Raw genomic sequence first — 14,368 nt, 5'->3', positions numbered from 1 at the left:
GACCTTACTTTGGGATGAACTTTCTTTGTGGTGGAAAGAGGGAAATTAACTATCCAGGGGTGAAACAATCCGGTGAACTTTCATGTTACCGAATTTTTTTAATAATTAAAAATATGTTTTATTATATTTTATTTTATAAAGGACAGTTGTACAGGAAAATGGCTTATAAATTAAAAATCGGAGAGGATCTTCGACATGTTCAGTACCCGGCCGAATAAAAATTTATCAGTGTACGTTTTTAAATGCATAAATACTGGGATACTACTAGAGGACCGGTATACTGAACAACACTGATATACAGTGTTTCAAAGTTATGACATCACGTCTCAAAATATTCCTTGGAGGCAGATATATCCCTGATATAATATTTTGCAAAAAAAAAAAAAAAGGAAACAAGATTGTTATTATTTTCACTCAAGGATTTGATGGGCTCCATAAATTCAAAAGCACACACGTATTTATATTACCTCATATAACAATACAATAATAATATATTTTGTATGATTTGTTGTGAAGGTATGAAGTCATTTATAAAAATAATTGTAGATTAAATTGAATTATGCGAATGAGGAAGAAATATACTGAACCCCATGTGGCGATAAACGTGAATATTTCAATGTATGTACATATATTCGTTTTGCCTAAATTATAAGTATCAAAACTTCTTTGAAATAGGGATTTAATGTTATAATTATTTCATCTTTAAAGGAGAATTATATATAGCCTTTTATAAATTTAAAATTGAAATATTCATCATTAGAGGTGTATAAAATATGACATGTTCTTATACTAAAAAATAATGAAATCCTCACAATTTGATGAAGAATGTTTTGTAGGAGAACAGCTTAGTTTTCACAAAATTGTATTTAATTAAATGCGAATAGCTATGAGATGGCATCAATCATCACATATTTTATTATTTTACAGCTTCGTGTTACTCAAGTATTAGCTTAACCCTGCAATGCCTTTTTTGGCTCAAAAAAAAAAAATCAATTGAAAAACTTTTCATGTGATAATTAAACAGAAAAAAGGATTTTAAAAAATACATAAAGAAAAAAATATGAAATTTCGTCTCTAATTGATTTTGTATACAATGTTTTTTTAGCTATCGGTCATATCACACCAAAACAAGGACGACATGTAGCCACATATTTTGAAACTACCTAGTTTAAAAAAAAGGTATATACAACATAGGTAAAAAATTATAAATATTTGCTTGCAATAATTTTATTAGATTAAGAGAAAGGGGTATATAAAATTAACAAAATCTAATATTTTTTCTTTATAAAAAGGCGTGGAAATTTAAGTAGACTCTCACTTCGAGATCAATAACTCGATATTTTCTTATCTAATGATGTTCAAATTTCGTTTAGAAATTTATATAAGTATATTTAATTTTAAAATGTAAATTGTATTCTTGGTGAATGAACTCATTCGGATATGCAACCCCTTAAAAAAGTTGAAAGTAATCTACAAGACAAACTTTAGTTTACACGACAGAAAATAAAAATAATAATTTTGTTAGATATTTCGTTACATTTTTTGAAATTTTTGGACGTTTTGGCATGGAGGGACACTTATGCAGTTGAGGCAAGGAAAAGGGAAGGGGGAATCGAAAAAACTATGTTAAAAAAATCCAATAAAACATTAGAATTGATATACAACTAATGTACTATTACGTATGTTGTAAAATTGGTGCATATTGTTTTGAATTTTGCAACAACAAAAAAAAAAAATGTTATCTCAATATTACTCCTTAATACGCCCCAGTAGCAACGCTAGCCCCTTTTAGGAAGAGTTTAAGCCCCCTTAAAAATATTGTGGAGCCCCCAATTTTTGTATCATATCTTATGTATATTTATAGTATAAGTCTGTTTCTGGAGTGATTACAGATGGAATCCAAAATGATGGAACATATCAGTCTCAAATTTAGAAAATAGGCTTATAAAATAACTCGGCATGTTTGTATTTCATTTTATAGACCTCTATGGTAATTAAGGGCTGCTGTTGATCGAAATAAGAACAAATTTCCCTTCTCTCATTCTATATCTCTCTCCTTCTCTCTGTTTCTTCCCTTTTCCTTTTTCTCACTGTATCTCTCTACACCCCTCTCTCTCTCTGTCTCTTTTCTTCTACCTTCATTTCTAGTTTTCCTATTTTTTTATTTAACGTATATAGATATAAAAAAAAACTATTTATATAAATAATAATATAAGTGTGCTGATATTTTTTGGGGCTACCCCTCCCCCTCCAATAATGAAAGCTAGCAACGCCCCTAAAATGTCCTTATGAGAAAAGTGAGCCTGCGAGTCTTTATTGACTAATATCATATTTTCTCTTCTCTAAACATATATGTTAGTCCCTGAAAATACAACATATCTATTCATAGCAATGCTTTGACTACTTCAATGTCGGTGTATCTTCAAAAAGATTTGTATATTTTTATAAATGGTATGATAACCTTCCCCCCTCTTGTATTTGCTATATATATATATATATATATTAAACCATTATATTATATGGTTCCGTTTGAAATAAAAGTAAGATCATTAACATGTTTTTTTAAAATGTATAATTCCTGACTCACTCATTGCTATTAATAATTTATGAAAACCAATGAAAAAGTAAGCCAGAAAGGATGTCGAACCACTGCCTATCATAACCAATACTTTTTTATCCTAATTAATTAATGGATTAAGTATGTTAAATGTAGGAACGAACGCCGGTAACTCTGTGGGATAGGATTCCGATTATTTGACTAAGTCCGCCATATTAGTTGAATAAACAACCAAATCTTATTCATTTACTCTTATTAATTTTTAATTAAAGACTATTCTTTTCTATTATCTTGTCCTAGGAGGTCATCATAGAACAATCAAACATAAGTACTTCACTGTTACCATCTATCAAAAATTATGCTATAAGGGTAGTTTTTTTTTAAACATTCCTAATTTTCTCTACTCATCCTATCCCCTACAAGCCGGTTTTAATACAAACACAAAGTAATTGAGAGGATGTTCGGTACAGTTGTTACTCTACCATGTCAGTTGCTCATTATGTTTCGATTCGCAGGCGTAGCCCGTTTTCTTTTATCAAGATGAAAAACGTAGTGCAATTTAAATGATAAATTAGACAATATGTTTTTGGCTAAAGCAGTCAGGTACACTACTCTACTTGTCTAATAATTAAGAAAACGGTTCAAGCAGGATAGTGCGAACCCACTGACAATGATTTGCTTGGAGCAGCCAAAAAACAACCTTACGTCCTGTTTTGTTTAGGAAAATATTAAACAAAATGAGAAAAATCCTGGTCAATTGATTAATACAATCTCTGATAAAATCGACGTAGAGTCCAGTTAAATTGTCTATCGTATCATCAGTGAATACCTACAGTGTTACAGCTACTCACGTTGCAAGGTACATCTATTAATACCATCAAACAGGGACAAAAGAGTCACCCACAGAAAGACTTTGATCAAGCTAGATAGACGGATCCTGTTAAAGATCTTGTCTGGTTCTTTTCAGATAAAAAAAATCTGTCAAACCAACAAACCCTGACTTGAGGAACAATAGATGATTGGAAAAAGCCCTTACAATGTCTCTAAGATCATAAAAGCCAAGTGGCCTCAGCAAGTTATAGTTATTGGTGTTGAAGGTCACGTTATGCAACCCTTCATCTTCAAGAAGGCCCTGAAGGTCAACACCAAGGTTTACATAAGTGTACCGCTTACCAAAATATTTCCTGGATTCTCAGCATCATGAAAAACCGACCTTAGATCTGGCTTCAAGATGAGCACCTTGTCACACCAGTAAAAGAACAGTCAACTTTCTTGATTATGATATTTTGATGTACGTCCATCCGATTTTTTGGCCTCCTAACCCTCTAGAAATTAAAACCTCCTGACTATTTTGACTGAGACAATGTTGAATGGGTTTCCAATGAAGGTCCCCACAGCATTAAATGATCCCCGAGAGCTGGGAAAAGGATGGCCATTCTGTATTTTACCCAGTGGGACAGTGAAGAAGGCAGTGGGACGTTATGAAGTTGAGCACCTTCAGCCTCAATCACACGCTCCAGGCGACCCCGGAACACTTTTCACACGTTGACAACGTAGTGCATTGACATCGATCCTAATCTTCCTCAACAGATTGCTTCAAGAACTCAATACTGTTGTGTCATTGTCTACAGATCTTGCTTTCAATTTGCCAACAGATGTTGTAATCAAGGGGATTCAGGTCAGGGCTCTGCAGTAGCCAGAATTCATACGGCTGGAACTTCATTTTTTGGCCATCCAATCCAACACAATTTTTGCAGTATGTGCAGGAGCTCCGTCCTGTTAAAAGCAATAATTGGTTTTCTTTTATTGCTTTGTGATTTTGCAAGCCTTAGGAAGTACTTTTCTCTATAAAATCATCAAGTAAACCTTGCTAGTCAATCTGTATCCAACGGAGAAACAAATTGGCTTCAATCTGTACCCTTCAGATGAAACAATGCTGAGCATCATTACTGAGGGTGGATGTTTTGTGGTGGACCCTTCAAAAAGGTTACAATTGACTTTTTCAACTATTGTACACAAGATCCACTGTAAATCTCTACTCGTTCGAAAAGAGCAAAATTCTGTTTCCATGATACCTCAGGTCATTCTAAAGTTTTTTGCACCGATCAAATCGAAATTGTTTTGTTGTTGAATAGTAAGGGTAGTTTATTAAGCCGGAGATACTTGCCACCAGACTTTTTTATGGGTCGCCGGGCACTTCTTCTTCTAATCCATCATCGTCATCTATTGAATTTTCTAAATAGCTATGTCTTCACCATTGTTGACGTTAGCCCTGGCCCTCCAAGGGGTGGTTCTGCAGATAATAAGGGTCTTTAGAACATCAAAATGGCTAAATCCGACGTGGACTAAACGAGCCACTTCTTGCCTTTTTTTTGTACCATTTTTGTTAATATCTATCCTAGAAACTTGGTAAATAAGACGTTCAAAAGGTAAAAAATCAGCTGTTCGGTTTTGTTTACGCAACTTATGCATAAAACTAAGCAGAACCTCTCAAAACACAATTAAAGTCATGTTTCAAAACTTTTGGACGGCCTGGTAAGTTTTATTTTAAAGTATCAAATTTATGTCAAAAATATTCCTTCAAATTGTTACCTGAAAAAAAAAAAAAAAAATCACCTCCATCAAAAAACTGAGCTATTAACCCTCTCCCCTAGAGATAACCCAAAATCAATTTTGTATTGTAGTATAAATAATAATTAGGTGGAATTGAAGTTACCGTCCTAAGAGAATCTCTTTTTCTAAGTCTATGAACAGAACACCAAAAATTGTTAGAAAATTGAATTTATGTCAAATGACCCTTCCCCTCTTTTATGCAACAGTCGTGTTGTGTTGGACCTTATTTAGGACAGAGGACCGCTGTCCAATCCAGTCTAACTTGTTAGCCCTTGAAGAAAATAAGATCGATCCCTCAGATCGTCATTAAGAGTGTTTTTCCTGATTTTTAAATTATATTATAGAATAAATTCCATAACTAAGCAAACATATATCTTTGTATTTTAATGAAAACATGAATCTATTTTGCAAGATATGTGGAATAGAGTGGTTATAATGTTTCCAATTTCAATTACTGCTAGTGCAAAAAAATTGTCATATGGCGGAAAATTACCTATACAAAATTGCATTGTCCAACAAGGTCAGCTTTAGGTCAAACATTTTGTTCCAATTATGAAAGAAGGGAAGGAACTCTTTACTTAGGGAATTTAAGTAATAAAAATATATTTTTAGTGAATTTACAGAAAATAATTTTGATAGATTTATTTAACTTATAAAAAGTGTAAAAAAAAATTATTATTAAAATTGTATATGGAACAAAGAAAAAAGTTTAGAAATTTGTTGGTCTGCGTAGAGTGCACATACTTTTTTTACATTTTAGAAAGGAAAGATCCAAATTTTCTTATGATATTTTTTATTTTTGCTCCATGAGGTTACTTTAGAAACATAGACTTCATAATGTTTGTTATAGATTAGAATAATGTCTATAAAAATTAATTTATGCAAAATAATGATAAATGATGAATTGTATGAAATAAATAACTTTTGTCTCCTTTCAAACTTTGAGCTAGATGTGCTACTGAGAGACGACATCATAGGAAAATGAAATTTTACATAAGTTATTTTCTTAACACATTGCAACTTTTCTTAACCAGCCGTAATCGAAAGTTGAAAAACAAACCATCTTAACGTACAATGATCCTAATACTTGTTTCAAAAATCGTATTTGGCTTAATAAACCATCGACATTTCTAAGAAAAATTCCAAAAGACTGACAATTAAAGACCGTTCTAAGGACTCGCAGTGTTCTAGACTGGTTTCATGAAACAATAGTCTTAAGGATGGGTTCTAAGAATGGACTTGACCAAATAAATTGATTTGATTGATACAAGACCATGCATCAGTTTATTTTTCTCATGAAATAAAGCTTTTTAAAAGATTTCTTAAGAAATTGATCTATTTGTTTCATTAACTATACCTCTAAAATGGCACCGGTTTTAGTCTATAACACCCTTCTGTGACGTCAGTAATAACGCTCTCTTCCTGATCAGGTTTTCTAAAATATTTCTGTATCATCTTAAAAAAATATTTCACTAGTATCCTTAAAAACTTTGCTTCAAATATTTAAGACCATCCCATTCAGACAGCTTCCATAACAACTAACAAATGACCATATAAATAATTACTATACCTTTTTTTTAATTAGAAAAATCTATATTTGACTGCCTGATTATGTACCTTTGATTTTTTTTTTCATGGAGGGAGTAAACGCCTTAAATTCAAAAATCTACAAATTTAAATTGGTTTCTCTTTTTTTTTTTAAGGATCTTTATTTTTCAATCACAGCATGGGGTCTATCATGAAATAACATAGCACTGGACGGTCTGGACATATATATATATATATAGATACACAACATGGGTATTGTTAAGCTTGTACAAATGGGTGATTTATTGTGTTTTTTTTTCTAAGGAGGAGTTGGAAGATGAACAAAGATAAAAGCAAAATTACTCCTTTTTCCCCTGTTACAACACATGCCACACAACTTGCGCGTGCAAAAACTATATAGATCGTTTCAAAAAGAAAAAAAAGAAGAAGAAGGTAATAATAACAAACGGACCAATTCATTACTATCTATTCATTCAACGTCCCAAAAACCAAAATATAAATATTATTTACTTTTTTCGGTTCAAAAAAGTTGATAGAGCGACAGATAATCAACTATTCTAAAAATATATCCTATCAATAATCTAAATATTTTTTGCAAATTTTTATTTGTAATACATATGTATACATATTAGTGTGGGGCTAATTTTTCAAATTTCCAAAGAGTTGGGGTCTTAATGTCTCAAAATGTTCCTTTTGATCTTAAAAAAATGAATATGGAAAGTTTGAACCATTTATAATAGTATTCAAAAATGGCTGACTGGCTTTAGACTTTTGAAATTTTACAGGAATAGGGCAGCAAAACATCGACTCCAGAGATGATTTAAGAAATATATATGAATAATTTTATATTTTCTAAAATTGGCAAAAAAAAAAAAATGTTAACAAAACATGTAGACAAGGATCTTCTTGATGTGTGAGAACTTCTGTTTACCTTTGGTCCAGAAAAAATAATATATCAGATTCAAGTCTGTGGAGGAAGGAGGATAAATATCGTTGGACATGGGCAATTTCTTCCTTGTGATAACTCCTTTTTGTGTTCTAGGTCTCCACTAGGGCCGTCCTCAATTCCACAATTCCTTCTCCTATCGATTTCTGTCATCTTTGAGAGCTCAGAATTGCTAATATCTAGACTTTCGTTCACCAAAATTATAACAGGGCACCTGCATTCTGCTATAGAAAAGGGAATAGGCTGAAAAAATCTGCCGTTGTTGACTCCATGTTGGTGTTTTCCTTCGAAATGAAATATTAATATTTCACCACAAACAAAGCATACCACAATTTCCTTTTCATATATGGTGAAAAAATCTAGAAATCTAAAGCTTTGATTTAGTTGCTATCCTTACCTTACCCTTGTAATATGATGGGGTCTTAGTGTCTCAAAACACTTCCTTTGGTCTAAAAGTACCATATGAAATTTTTAATACATCAGAAAAATGTTTAGAGATAGCTCAAGAACCTTCAAGTTTTAAAATTTTACATTATTTAATATAAAATTGTTTTTTATTTCATTTTCTCTCTATATTTCAAAAATGGTCTAAGTGTCTCAAAACCTTTCGTTTGGTATACAATACCATATGAAGATTTTGAACTGTTTTGAAATGTCTATAGAGGTAGTTCACCCACATGGAAGTTTTAAAAATTTGCCCTTTTTTTATGTATAAATCCCAATACCATCTATATCAGGGATCACTAACCTCTCCTGTGCTAAGGACCAGATTCATTATAAATAATATTGGCCAATAAATTTTATCCGTCTTAATCATGAATTACGTAATGGTCATATTTCGGACAGGAGGCCTTGGGTCAGAATGTTTTTCAAGCATTCATGGGTCTATAGTTATTCTGCACAGAAATCACTTTTTACAAATAAATATCTTTGTTTTGATATTTAAAAAGGAAAGAAAATTAAAACGTTCTTCATTACCCAGGGGTTTGGGAACATCTGATCCATGTACTACACATTACAGTTTCTTCATTAAAATGACAAATTTAGTCAAAAAAAAAACAAAAAACTATATCAAATTTTTGTATAAATATTAATTTGCATCTAGCATTTACAAGTCCACAACAAGGATAATGCTAGTTTAAAAAATTATATATTTCCGTCTATCCATTTTTTTTTATACTGCATTACTGTCAAACGATGGGTGGACATACAATACATAACATTTTATGTCAAACCTGGTCTAAGAGCACTTAAATTTATCCATGTCACTGCACTTAGTCTCCATATTCAGTTATTTAATTAAGAATCGTTACAAAATAAAAAAACCTTTTTCAAGAGTTGACGACATAATACAATTTTAACTCTACGTGTATTTTTTAATGATATGCACAAAAAAAAAAAAAAAAATAAGCAAACTTTGATGATTTAGGTGGCTTTTAAATATATAAACATGTGTAAAATATAATAACTTTATAACCGTCAAATTATCATCAAATACTTTTATGATCAGTTCAAAATTTGAAGATGATCTCTTTATACAGAAAATAATATTTTATGACTCTAAAACTATCATTTTTGCAAATTTAAAAATTAGCTTCACCCTATTATTTATGTACATTCTACATATAATATTTCATACTGACAATTGATGGATTGCTTCTGCTCTATTGATTACATTTTATTATGGCTTTGAAATAGTCTTTTTGTAAATACAAAAATATTCATTTGAAATCAAATCTAAATAATATATTGACTAAATAACAAAAGTAACTTTGATGCAGCTCAAAAAATATCTCTATATTTGAATAAAATAATAATATCGAGTCGGATTCCTTTTCAATGTTTTTTTTTGCTGTACTGGACTGAATTGATTTGAAATACTTTTTTGTAGAAAAAAAAAAATATTCAATTCAAATCATATGTTTATACATTGCAGTGATTGACTAGATACTCAGGTAACTTTATTTCAGCAAAAAAACCTTTATTTTAACAAAATATAATAAGTCGGAGTCTTTCTCAAAGTCGTTTTAGCTTGACTGGATTTTATTTTAAGTATGTATGTGGATACTGAGTGAAATAATAATGACTTAATGCTATGATTGCTTCTAAATATTTTATATTTGCAAAACTTTTATTGTTTTTTTATTAGGTTTTTTTTTATTCATTGTCCATCAACTTTTACGATTATCGAAAACGTTTATTTTAGCTGATTGATAAAGAAAAAAAAATAATTTTATATTTATTAGATAATAATTTTGATATTTTTCATAAGAAATATTTGAAAACACATTTCGCAGAAGGTTTTTTTAGATTAATGTCGTAACTACATAAAATTGCTCCTATATTTATTCAAAATAAATATAAGAGCAATTTTATGAAATTATTACTTCATCACTTAAAAAGAAAAAGAAATGCATTAGCGTTGTAAAATATGAACGGAAAAAGTACAAGTGATACAAAACTTGAACTTCAAATCTGTGCAAAGTGTAAGACAACGTTTTATTTTTGCTTAGTTCAAACATATATGAAACCTATAGGTTTCACTCTACTCTTAAACCTGGTTGCACCAATTAATCATAACTTAAAGCAGGTTTTAAATTAGCTTACATATATCAGTATCAAAAGTTCCGTATTTAAGATTTAGCTATGCAATATGGTGGATTTAGGAGAGCATTGGAGGTACTTATCTCGTACCAAACTTTGTAAAAATAAGAACCAGGAAGAGTATCAAATGTATTTTCTAAAAGAAAACGTCAAAACAGCTTTACATCCATATTTTAATCTAAAAAATAATAATATACAGGGAGCGGGGATCAAATTGTCGCCAAAATATTTTTCTACAAAAAACAACACAAAATATACATTTTTAACTTTTTTATTGAAAATCAAAAATATGACGAGCATATGGATATAGAGTAGCTATTCATTCGATATAATCACCGTTGGCATCAATAACGGCCTCAATAGGGCCTCGGAACCGGCCGCAGGCTCTTCTGACCCTCTCATTGTCCATGTTGCCGAATACCTCCTTGATGGAGTCCATCAGGCTGGCCTTGGTGCTATGGAGATGTCTGTTGGTATGTCTCTCGACATAGCCCCAGACAAAATAGTCCAAAGGATTAAGGTCGGGAGAGTTAGGAGGCTACAAATCCTTGGTTACGACGTCATAACAGTTTTCGGTTAACCACTGCATGGAGATTTTGGACACATGGCAGGGTGCTGAGTCCTGTTGCCACACCCAGGGCCTGTCTCCGGCCACCCCCGGACTTGGTAGGGTAATCCTCAACCATCTTCTTCACCTTGTCGACAAAGTCGGTGTCCCTGACCTTCCTGTCGGCGCCCTCCTCCTTGGGTGCCCTCTTTATGGTGGCATCAACATCCCAGGTGTCCTCTAGCTTCTTATGGATACGCTGAACAGTCCGTAAATTCACTCCTAAACTTGAAGCAATCGTTGAATTGGAGATTTCACCTCCATTATTAACCAATGCCATGACTACGGCGGACCTCGAAAGCTCCTCGTTCCACTTATAGCTCTTTATCTCCTCATATGATGACGGCATGATGCTAACTGAACTACGTATCGTCAGCTGACGAGAATAGCTTTCCTATTTGGTAACCGGTTTTTTATTTGATAATGTCGTCTTCAAGTTATCAAGGTTTAAAGTAGGCGAAAGTTTGATCCCCGCTCCCTGTATGTCACATTGACAATAAAAAAGGTTCTACGCATTTATCTTTGCTTTAAGCTCCACTGGCGGTAAAACGGGCGCTGTTTTGGCTGAAAAAATATTAAAATAATGGGCCAGGAGTTTAACTGAAAACTAGCGCCAATCTAACGTTACGATAATTTTGATTAATATAAATATTAATATTAAAAAAAAGGTATTTGGCTGACTAACCATTGTCAGTTAGCCAAATACCAAATATTATCCTAGTCATTATGAAGAGTCATCTGAAAAAAGTAAAGGGTCCTTGGAAGGTTTCCAAATTTGGCCAGTACGACTGGAAAGGATAATTTTGTGATGTAGGTGTTGAAGTTAGAATGGTAGAGACTGCTGTGTTCTTCTAGATTAATAAGTTGCCAAAGTTATACTTTGGATGTGGCAACAAGGATGAACCCCTTGTCAGGTTCCAGACAAAACACTCAAATATCGAAAAAGTTATTGATACAACAACCTCTTCTAAGAAATTTAGCCTTCTATATCCTTAGACTTGAATCCTATCGACTATTTATAGTAAGACTAAATTGAAATAAAAGATAGTAGAAAAATCCAAATCAACATTGTTTCATTGGTGATCTCTATCAAGGGCAGCATGGTTAATATATTTTATGGCAGTTGCATCTACAAGGGGTGTGCTGAAGCCCTCCCCCCCCCCTCAGTTTTCAAAATACAATCAAGAGTAATTTTTTATATTAAGGAGGTAATGCCTTGCTATATAATATATTAATAATGTTGTTTGACAATTTTTAAATTCATAAATTGAAAAAATAATTTGTATTCAAACTTTAAGTGGCGTAGATTTTAAGTTCTATCCCTAACATTATACACATGGTAGTTTAGGTTCATGAATAACATCATTCAAACAATAATAATATGGGGGTTCTCTAATGGACAAAATTGTGTAAAACTATAATTTCCTCCAACTATGGGACCCTAATTTGAAGAACAATCAATTTTCAATTAAATAGAGAATTGAATATGAACAAATATTCGCTTTTTTTTTCAAACAAAAACAAACTCACATTATAATTGAATAGAACAAAACAATGAATCCAATAAAGAAGTACACATTCCAAAACAGTCTCATAAATTATACCTTGTGTTTTTATGTGAAATGTAAATAAAATGGGAGACGTCATGAGGTGTTTGTTGAGGAGCAACACCTCTCAGTCCTGTGGTGGAATGGTAAACAAAGTCCCTCAGCTCCGTTGTACTTAATAAAAAATGACAATAGGCTATATATTTGCTGCCCCTCAACATAAAAACCATCTTAAAGAAATATTAAGTAAATGATTTATTTTTGTGAGAAAATTGTGAAGAATCTTTTAGCTTTTGTAATCAACTTTCAACCCCAACAACGAATGACAAAAAGGAAACAATTATTATTTAGATTAAAGACAAAAATTCTGCGGATGAGAGGAAAATGTTGATATTTGCCTAGAAGAATGTAACTCTGGCAAATCAAGGATGGAAGAAGAAGTACGGAAAATAATTGTAACCGACTCCTGAAAGGAGACCTACGAGCAAATTAGCATCGCCACTCAGCTGAATAAATATTCTACTAGTTTGAAAATATGTGGCATGGATAATTGCTGCTTAAACTGCTATGTATATATTCACCCCCACGATCACAGCCAAAGAGATGTTCTTCAAATAAAAGATGGACGAAATGATTATATCAAAGCATCATCAGTGCGGAATTAAAGGCCCAAATGAGGGTATATCCTTTCTCAAGGTCCTGGGGATATCAACATTGGGCATTTTTGGTTCATGGTGGGACATAAAAATAGCAAAGCTTTTTACTTTCATGGAGAAATAATGCATTATAAAGTGTAAATAACACTAAATTCTACATCCTGCAGATTCATTCATTTCAAAAGATATTATTATTATTAATGGTAAAAATCTTCAAGCTGAGTTATGCAACGACTACATTTTTACTAATTCACGGTTATTTTCAATATTTTCTTAAAATAATTGAATTACGAATTTTTTCATTAGATATATATATATATATATATATATGTTAGAGTAAATTATAGGCTCACTTTAAAATTCGTGGAATGATTTAAGATACTCAATCATTTTAACTATTGTTTTTTACCTTTATTTGATTTAATTTTTGCTACTTTGTGTACTATTTGCAGCTAATAGTATTTCTTGTAATAGAAAATTGACGTAAATAGGTCGAATGATGCAAATATAATCTATACTCTATTTTAAAAAAAAATGTTTTATCTTGCTTTTGTGTTGACGAACGGCATATTTAGGTTATACTATAAAATAATCATTATTTTATGGAGTTGTAATTAGATCTTACTTCATTTTATATTTAGTCCATTTATTTAATGATATATAAAGTTTGATCATTAGCGGTCATTACTGCATAATGGTTGATTTAAGCCTTGACTAGAGTTTACTTATTAAACCACACACACACACACAACACAATCAAAGTTCGTTAGATCTGCGCTGATAAAAATATAAAGATAGATTAAAGTGGATGAATGTACGAGCAAAGTTTAGATCAATCATTAATAGTTATTAGCCATGTTTTATACATCATATAAAGATTAACAATTTTTTAATTTAGGACATTCATGAAGGAACAAGGAGCTACATCAGAAACTAAAACAATTGACTATGCTCTGTTAAACAGAGCAGGCTAAAGTCGTATGAGCATATTATAATGAAAGAATTGAAAACTCTAATTTTGGCCACATGCACTATGTAAGTAGCATTATTGTTAAAAATTTCGAACATAGGAACTGATACGTGATCCACAGCAGCAGAAGGTATTATGAATCTTCAATCTATGCCTTCCAATAAAGTTATAATTTTTGAAAAAATCTTGACATATTTTTATTTTTTTATCATTTCGATTTTGTGTCTTTCTTTTAATTTTGAGCTTGTATTTTATTGTAATAAATTTTTTTGCCTGTATATTTATAAGTGACGTTGTTGAAACTATAACATTTTTTTATT

At 31.6% G+C, this 14,368-nt stretch overlaps 1 pseudogene; it reads left to right on the top strand.

Moving 5' to 3' along the window:
• Positions 1-12,850: 12,850 nt before the first annotated feature.
• Positions 12,851-14,052, top strand: LOC121123611 (tyrosine-protein phosphatase non-receptor type 11-like; annotated as a pseudogene).
• Positions 14,053-14,368: the final 316 nt, after the last annotated feature.

The sequence above is a fragment of the Lepeophtheirus salmonis genome, chromosome 8 (genome assembly GCF_016086655.4).
Source record: "Lepeophtheirus salmonis chromosome 8, UVic_Lsal_1.4, whole genome shotgun sequence".
Taxonomy (NCBI): Eukaryota; Metazoa; Arthropoda; class Copepoda; order Siphonostomatoida; family Caligidae; genus Lepeophtheirus; species Lepeophtheirus salmonis.
The sequence above is the reverse complement of the archived record's forward strand: the minus strand, read 5'-3'. Positions and strand labels throughout refer to the sequence as shown.